This window comes from Myotis lucifugus, unplaced genomic scaffold, assembly GCF_000147115.1.
Source record: "Myotis lucifugus unplaced genomic scaffold, Myoluc2.0 scaffold_36, whole genome shotgun sequence".
NCBI lineage: Eukaryota > Metazoa > Chordata > Mammalia > Chiroptera > Vespertilionidae > Myotis > Myotis lucifugus.
Window position 1 is genome coordinate 4,518,567 of NW_005871084.1, and position 8,797 is coordinate 4,527,363.

Below are 8,797 nucleotides of genomic sequence, written 5' to 3' on the forward strand. Positions count from 1 at the left end.
TATTTCTAAAGATAATAAGAAATGAGCTTAAAGTTTAATTCACCACTGAAAATAACTTGCGCTACTAGCAGTAAAGATGTATGTTTTTATAAAGAAAGAAGAGTGAACCCCAAGAGCCCTAGAGGTATGCCTTTATAGCTTACTTTTATTCCTCTCCACCCGGTACAGTCATCAGAATGGCCTGGGTAGCATAAAAGTCAGAGAGTATTTTTTTAAACCCTCTTCAAGGCTGTTTGGAGGTATAAAATACACACCTTGAGTAAAATAAATGTATGCACCTCAAGAAGGTACTAAATCACTTGTAGCTTTATTATTGTCAGTCACTGGTTCTTGAAGGGCAAACTGTACTTGATTCTTGACTTGGTCTTTGCTTCACTGATCAGCAACTTTTCTTAGAAGTTACAAGTTTTCACTGTTGACAACTCTGGGATATTTTTTTTAAGTCACACAGAAATAAGTCAGACAGAGAAAAACAAATACCATATGATTTCACTTATATGTGAAATCTAAAAAAAACAAAATAAACAAACAGAAGAAAACAGAAACAAACTCATAGATACAGAGAATAAATTGATGGTCGCCAGATAGAAGGAGGTTTGGAGGATGGGTGGAAAAGAGGATGAGATTAAGAAGTGCAAATTGCCAGTTATAAGAATAGTCACAGGGATGTGAAGCATAGGGAATATGTCACTAATATTGTAATAATTATATGTGGTGCCAGATGGGTACTACATTTATTGGGGGGATTACTTCATAAGGTATATAAATGTCTAATCACTATGTTATTTGTATATCTGAAGCTAATATAATATTTATGTCAAGTGTAATTTAAGAATAAATTAATCTGAAAAAGTCATAATGTTTTTTAAATATTATTTCATGGCCATATTGGTGTGCAATTCAATTCTACAAACTTTACTTGAATGCCTATGTGCCAGGAACTGCTTCCTCTCCGATCTGGAGGGAAGGCAGAAAGGAATAAAATGTCATCATGAAACTCATATAACCCCTTAGGGGAGACCAATGTGTGCACACATAACTAAAATTAAGGTAGGCTGCATCTAGTGCTATAATTGAGCAAGAAAAGGGAATAATTAATTCTGACTATGGGAACACAAGAGGACTTCACAGAAGAACTGATCCTTGAAGGATGAGTAGAATTTCAAGAGGCAAGGGAAGTAAAGAACATCCCAGGCAGAGGAATAATTGACCCTCAAAGAGTGAAGATCATTTGCAGTCTTCTAAGACTAATCCATAAGATGTGTTGAGGGAAGGGTGGACAAAGTGGGTTAAGAGCATGCAGGCTCACAATTCATGGACTTGTGAGTAGTCCAAGGCTACAAAATCACAAAGGCTGTATAGAAGAGCGGTGGGCTCTGAGGCTGGGATGTTGATTAGGGCCAGGTTAGGAAAGGCTCTGAATATTATGCTGAGAAATTTAGAGCAAGCAAGAAATGATACAAGATTTATGACACTGTAAAACAGCCTCTGTGGTATATTATATTTGAAGTTTCCTTTCTCTCCTTCTCTCTATTTTTCTTCTTTTTTTTGCTCAGCCCCCAAACCCATCAACAAAGTTTCCCACCAGTGACTGCATATAAGGATGAAACTCCAGCTCCTGGGCACTGCCATCACCAACCCAATGTTCCCTTAGCTCGGTGCTGTGCAGCCCTTCCCTTTGGCTAGCCCTTCCCCACCCCCTTTCTTTAAATAAATTCAATTTATTTTAATCACCATCTGAGATGGCTATTTAGCCGACCCGGGTGTGTTAACCCACCACAATACTAACCCACCATGTTTACCTTTCAATTAAAGTATCTTTTTTCATATCTAAAAATATTTTTTTATTTTTTGTTAATCCTCACCCAAGGATATTTTTTCCATTGATTTTTAGAGAGAGTGGAAGGGAGGCAGAGAGGGAAAGAGAGAGAAAGAGAGAGAGACAGAGACAGAGAGACAAATTGATCAGTTGCCACCTGAATGTTCTCCAACTGGGCCAGAGATTGAACCTGCAACCTAGGTATGTGCCCTTGTCCAGAAATTGAACCTGAGACCTCTCAGTGCATGGGCCAATGCTCTAACCACTGAGCACACTGGCCAGTGCAATATCTAAAAATAATTTTAAATAACTATTTAATATTATCAAACTATCAAATATCCAGCAGGGTTATAGAATAGTAAGAAGCTAGGAAAATTCCAGGACAAGTGGAATGGGGAAATCCATTCCCTCCTTCTCTTATTACAAGTTCCCCTGTGCCACTGCCTTTGGCCTCAGTCATGTGATTTGCTTTGGCTAATGGAGAAGAATGTGAGCAGACCCTCTACCATGCTCAAGTGGAAACTTTGAGAGGCATTGAAGGTTTCTGCCAGACTATTTGCTCTTGAACCTCTGCCATGGAGACAGTCTGCTTCTTTAGCCTAAGTCATAGAATAGAGAGAATCATGGAACAACTCAGCTTCTATAAAAGCGGTTCTCAACCTGTGGGTCGGGACCCCTTTGGGGGCCGAACGACCCTTTCACAGGGGTCGCCTAAGACCATCAGAAAACACATATATAATTACATAGTGTTTTTGTGATTAATCACTATGCTTTAATTATGTTCAATTTGTAACAATGAAATTGGGGGTCACCACAACATGAGGAACTGTATTAAAGGGTCGCGGCATTAGGAAGGTTGAGAACCACTGTTCTATAACCACAAATTGGATAAGACCCATACTAGCTGACTGGCAGCCATCAACATAGGTGAGCAAAATATCTGCTATTGAAATCCACTAAGATTTCAAGATTCTTTTGTTATACAGTATAAGGTAGTACAAGGTGACTAACCTTTCTAAAATAAAACCTAAGACGTTTATATTGTAAAAAAATATATAATATTTTTAAAAGAAAAATAAAATTACCTATAATCACAATACCTAGAGATAATAACAGAAAACATTTTGACCATACCTTGCATTAAATATCAATTCCGATGATTCGATGATTCATAGATCTAAATAGGGAAAGTAAAGCTATAAATTTTTGTAGAAGCAAGCATAGGAAAATATACTCATTACCTAGGAGTAGGTAAAGATTTCTCTAACAGGACACAAAAAGTGCTAACGGTAGAAGGTGATGAAATGGAACTACACAAAAATAAAAGATGCCTATTAAAAAAATATATATTATCAAAAGAGTAAAAAAGCAAGCCACAGAGTGGAACAGACATGTGCAAGCTCTCTAACCAAACAAGGGCTCATATTCAAGATATATAAAGATGACAAACACACCAATAGAAAAACCTTTAAACTGGCCCTTCAACCAATAACACTTTATTTCCTGTTCTGGTGTTGTTTATACTGGTGAAAATTAATAGAGCTGTGTGCCTATTATGATTTATGTGTGTGTGTAATGTATGTCATACTGTAATACCCAGATGCATGAAAATTACAGTATCCAAATTATTAAGTTTAGATTTAACTTAAAGTATTTATTTACTTTTCAATTTGTAATAACATATGCAACTCAATTTTAAAAGGGGCAGGATCCTTTGAAAATATAGATGGAAATTTCTTCAGGAAGTCTTCTGGTGTATAACATACTTCACTACTAACTATTAAGAGATTTCTGCAAAACTTCCTAACTGGCAGCATAATATTGGTTGACAGAAATCTTGACATCTTACCCAGATGATTTTAATGAATATAATTTTTGAATATACATCAAGCTTAAAAATCTTATTATGACTAAGACTAAACTTGTACAATTCTCCAGGCAGATATTAACAAGTATGAAAGATAAATTTCCTTTTCAGTTGCCTCATTTTTCCATTAAGTACCATAGAAATCATATTTCAATCAATACACCTGATCTTTTCAAATTAAATTATCTTTTTTTAGAGAGCCAAATAAAAGATGTTTTGAACAGATGAAACAATTTGGTTTATTCTACATTTTTGTAATAAATTCTACTTAAATGCAATTCCATTTCCAATTAAATTATGTTACTAATTTTTGCTAGCTGTTAATCTTTTTAAAAAAATCAAAACTAAAATTCAAAGTGTTATTCCACTATTTTATGACTTAACAGATTAAAAATAACCTTTTTCATAAAATAAACATTTTTGACATATAGTATTCAGGCTGATACAAAATAACTCTCATAATATGTCATTCATTTGTTACTGTCTTTTTTCACATCACTGGAGATATAATGTAAGTATTAGTCATAGAATGATTCACTTATTCAAAAAGTACTTATTCAGTGCCCACTCTGTGCCAGCCCTGTTCTCAGAGTTTGGGAGCCTACAGATAAACATAGAGATAAGGTCCCTTTTCAAAGAGTTTATCTTTTACAGGAAGGAAACAGAACACCTGGAAAGAAGAAAACCAGATATGTAAGAGAGGGCCTGAAAGGGGCTAACTCAGATTGCATGGACAGAGGAATCTACTGAGAAATTGGAATCTGAATCGGAGAAGCAGTTGTGTTAACTTGTTAGGGCTACCACAGCCAAGTCCCACAAACTGGGTGGCCTAAACAATAAAAATTAATTGTCTCACAATTCCAGAGGCTGGAAACCAGAGATCAAGGTGTTGACAGGGTTGGTTCCTTCTGAGCATCAAGTGGAAGAATCTGTTCCAAGTGCCTCTCCTGGCTTCTGGTAGTTTGATGACAATAGCTGGCTTTTCTTGGCTGGTAGAAGCATCACCCAAGTCTCTGCCTTCATCTTCACATGGCATTCTCCCTGTGTGTACATCTGTCTCTGTGTCCAAATTTTCCCTGGCAAAGCCTTGATCTTGGAATTCCAGCCTCCAGAATGGTAAGACAATAAATGTCTATTGTTAAAGCCACCTAGTTGATGGCATTTTATCTTAGTTTAGGGATCCCTAATGAAAACTTTAAATCCATTATAATCTCAGAAATGTCTAAAAGTTGCTCTCTAGAGACAATTTTTCTGAAGATCAAATAAATTCTTTTGAAGAAATAGCTTCTGTTTTGGGTTCCTCCAATAAATACTTGTAACTGTGTTGATAGTAAGATCATCTATTTTCAACTTTCATCCACACATTTTCCTATCAGTATAGACACATTCTGATTACATATTTTATAATTAGAAAAAAATTAGTGAAATCGTTTCATTTCATGTATTTGCCAATAGCAAACTTGGATATTGAAAACAGTTGTTATTCTTTATCTAAGTCTTTTTGTGCTAAATTGACATATCCCATTGATCACATCAAAGCCATTGACAATTTCTAACCCCTTATTGCTAAAAGAATTGTAAAAATAGTCACCACTGTCCGGTCAACGAAAAAGCTAAATTATCTTCCTTATCTCTAAAACCAAACTCTATATATATCTCTACAGAAAGTTCACGAACATGGCTGAATTGGGAATTATTAGTGCTATTTTCCTTGGAGATGACCACAGCCAGAAGACAAGGTAGACTTGTGGCCACCCGTTAGCCTGTAATCAGGAGATCATGTATCTGATCCAGTAATAACAAAGTGATCATTCTTTCCAACAAGCTCCAGGACATGACAGCCAAGGTAGAGATTTCCCTCAGAGATTGCCCATAGGGCTCTCCAAAGCCAGGTGAAAAACCGATGACAGCATAAAAAGCTCCAGAGCATTTCCCTTTAAAACTGCTGGATTAATATGTCTGTCACATAACTTATTCCAGAAAATGAAAGCTCATGAATCTAAGGAAGCACGATTACTCCCTTACGCCATTCCACTGCCCTAAGTGGCCAATACATAATTGCCTTTATGGTTGGAACATCATTACCCTTGAATGGAAGGAGAAGATCTCTCTCTTAATTTCGGACTAAAAGTCTTTTGTCTTTTCCTACTGTCTATGACAACGGCTGTACAGTTCTTCTGTGACGAATAGAAGACAGTGCAACAAATTAATACAAATGAAGTCATTCCTGAGTGACTCCATCTGCTTTAGAAATAAGGCTCGGACAATGATGTGGCCAAGATCCAGATAATTAGGCCCGATTCCAAATGAAGGCACACAGGTAACTTATAGCTTCATTAACTCTCTTCAAGAAGACAGACATCCAAAAACTAGGCTTAATAAAGGCAGCATATGATCCATTGACAATCTGTTTGATGTTAAAAAATGAACTTTGTTTTTGCAACGTTGCATGAACAGTAGCAAAGAGCATGTGCAACTCAAAATACCACGAACCAAAGTATGGTTTAGCATCGTAGGTGCCAGTCTCGAAATTTAGAGAACAAAGACCTTAATTTTTGTTTACAGAATTAATCAAAAGGCATTAATAACCTAGCAACTAAGGAAGGCACATAAGGTGTCTGCAAGTGTCTTTTCTCTGTAATCAACAGGAAGATTATTAGCTAATAACAAATGTTATTCATCTTCATAACAGCTAAATGACAGCCTGTTTAAAAATAACAAATGACTACTCCTCATTGACGATTACAGGGTGAGCATGACCTTCATGTATTTTAAGCAAACAAGTCCTCTTTTCAAAGACTTCAGGAGTACTTTAATTGATAATGATGAGATGTTTTATCTTTACCAAGGGACGCTAAACCTTTTAAAATGCTATTTAAATTGAGATAATTTTATACAGCCCCTTGAGTTAGAAGAGACTTTGAAGGTCTTACAATGATTTTTTTACAAGCAAAGTGCTAATAAAACACCAAGGTAATTAGTTTATGATATACAGAAATGTTTCTTCTTTGTCCTACCTGGTTTTTCTATGTACAACAGGCAAGCTTCAAGTCACAGGTCAAAAAAATAAGTAGAAGATTTTAAAACTGGATTTTTACAGATTAGCTCTATTTCCTTTGAAGTACAAGCATTACACATCTCTAATGACTGAAGATATGAGGCTCCAAATGAAAGCTCCCCGTGGCTTCTAAACAGTTCTGACAATCACACCCAGCATCATTTATAAATGCCTCTTCTGATACTTTATGTATTCAGCTTCCCACATCTCCCAACCAGCCCTTGCAGTGACAGTACATGATCATTGGCTCCAATGTGACAGCAGCTGTGACATGCAGAGGCCAGTCAGGGAAACCTGGAGGACAGCCTGCTTGCCGTCCTGACACATAAGCCAGTGAGCACAACAGCCACTGGACTGCAGTCACTGTCTCAACATCAGAGGCCAGAGTTAACTGTAGACCGCCTGTCCTGCTAGGGGCCTTTTTCATTTCCCAGAGCCTTACCAGAATAATGGCCCCCCAAACGTGTCTCTGTCCTAATCCCTGAAACCTGTGAATATGTCAGCGTAACTATAAACCAGGAGTTGCAGATGTGAGTCAGTTAAGGATCCTAAGATGGAGGAGGTCAGGGTGATGTGCTTGAAGCTGGAAGAAGGACTATGGAGCTGAGGAATCAGGCAGCCTTTAGAAGCTGGAAAAGGTGAGGAAATGGATTCTGCCCTGAAGCTCCAGAAGGAACGCAGCCCTGCTGACATCTCCATTTGAGGCCTGTTGAAACTGATTTTGGACTTCCAATCTCCAGAAATGTAAGATAATACATTTGTGCTATTTTAAGCCACTAAGTTTGCGGAATTTGTTACAGCAGCAACAGGAAACTAATATACCTTTGGACTCAAGATGTAAAACCCAGCCAGTGGCTGGTGCTCCTTACAGTAAGGTGTTCCTCCCATCTCAGTAACAAGATCATCGCCATATATTAAATAAAGCAAAGGCAGAAGTCCATGGAAGAAAAAAAAAAGTTAAAGCCAAAATTTAAGGTGCATGTTTCTTTTCTAGTTCAAGCATCACCAAACTCTCCCTTGGTGTGGAAGCCACTTAAACATGTATTATGGGAAAGAAGTAACTATTTTCTCCAACTGCAGGCAAGATCTTTTATCATTTAAGCCTGCATTTCCTCTTCCATACAATGACAAAGATCAACCAAATATCCTCCAACTGTATTCCTAGCTCTGAGATCTGAAGGTTCTAGCCTACCCCAGAGTCTTCTGCTAATTTCTAAATTGTGCAGATATATATTTACTTTTACTTCACAAGGAAATAGGTTTTCCTTTGAGCTTTATTTGACAATAATCCTGATTATTTCACCTCGGGTCCCATTTCCTCCAAAGGGAAATTTTTGCTGCAAATCAGCAAAGGTTATTTATCATCGACCTGCCTTTTCTCCGGGACTGAGTACACACATTGATTTTGCAACACGGTTATCAAATTATCTTCATAAATCAGCTAATAGCCCAACAAACAATGTCACAAACAGAAGTAAAAAATACGTTGGTCTTCAAAGGAAGTGGTGTGCCTTTATTTCCCAAAAGCTATATGATGTACACCAACCACCTAAAAGCATCTTTGCAAGTCCTTGTCCTGTACTCTCGGGAAAAATTAGGACACTGCCATCCTTAAGCCTGTGACTTTTCTAAATGAATTTATCTCAAGTAGCATGCCATCTGGGTGATGGGGAAGAAGTTGATTTCTGATAAAGCCTTAGGCACATAGTTTAAGTTAACGAGACATGGCAAGAGCAGGTGGGTAATTCTATGTTCACACACTGTAATGGGCCAAAGGCTGATTACTATTCACTGTAAAATGAACATAAAAGTAGCAATTATGCCTTCATCCTAGTGGATGTGATGTATTAAAAGCTATCAGCTTCACCTTCTGTAATAACAGCTTTAGTCTGTTTGTACCAGAATGTGCGAAAATAAGACGGAAGTGGGAAGGGGGAGCTCTGACTTTATACAAGAACAAACACTGGATTCTCACTGTCCCTCCTTCTGTGCTTAATACACAAAGGATAGATGAAGCCCTGTGGTTTAGAAACATTTGTGAATATGATGTTTT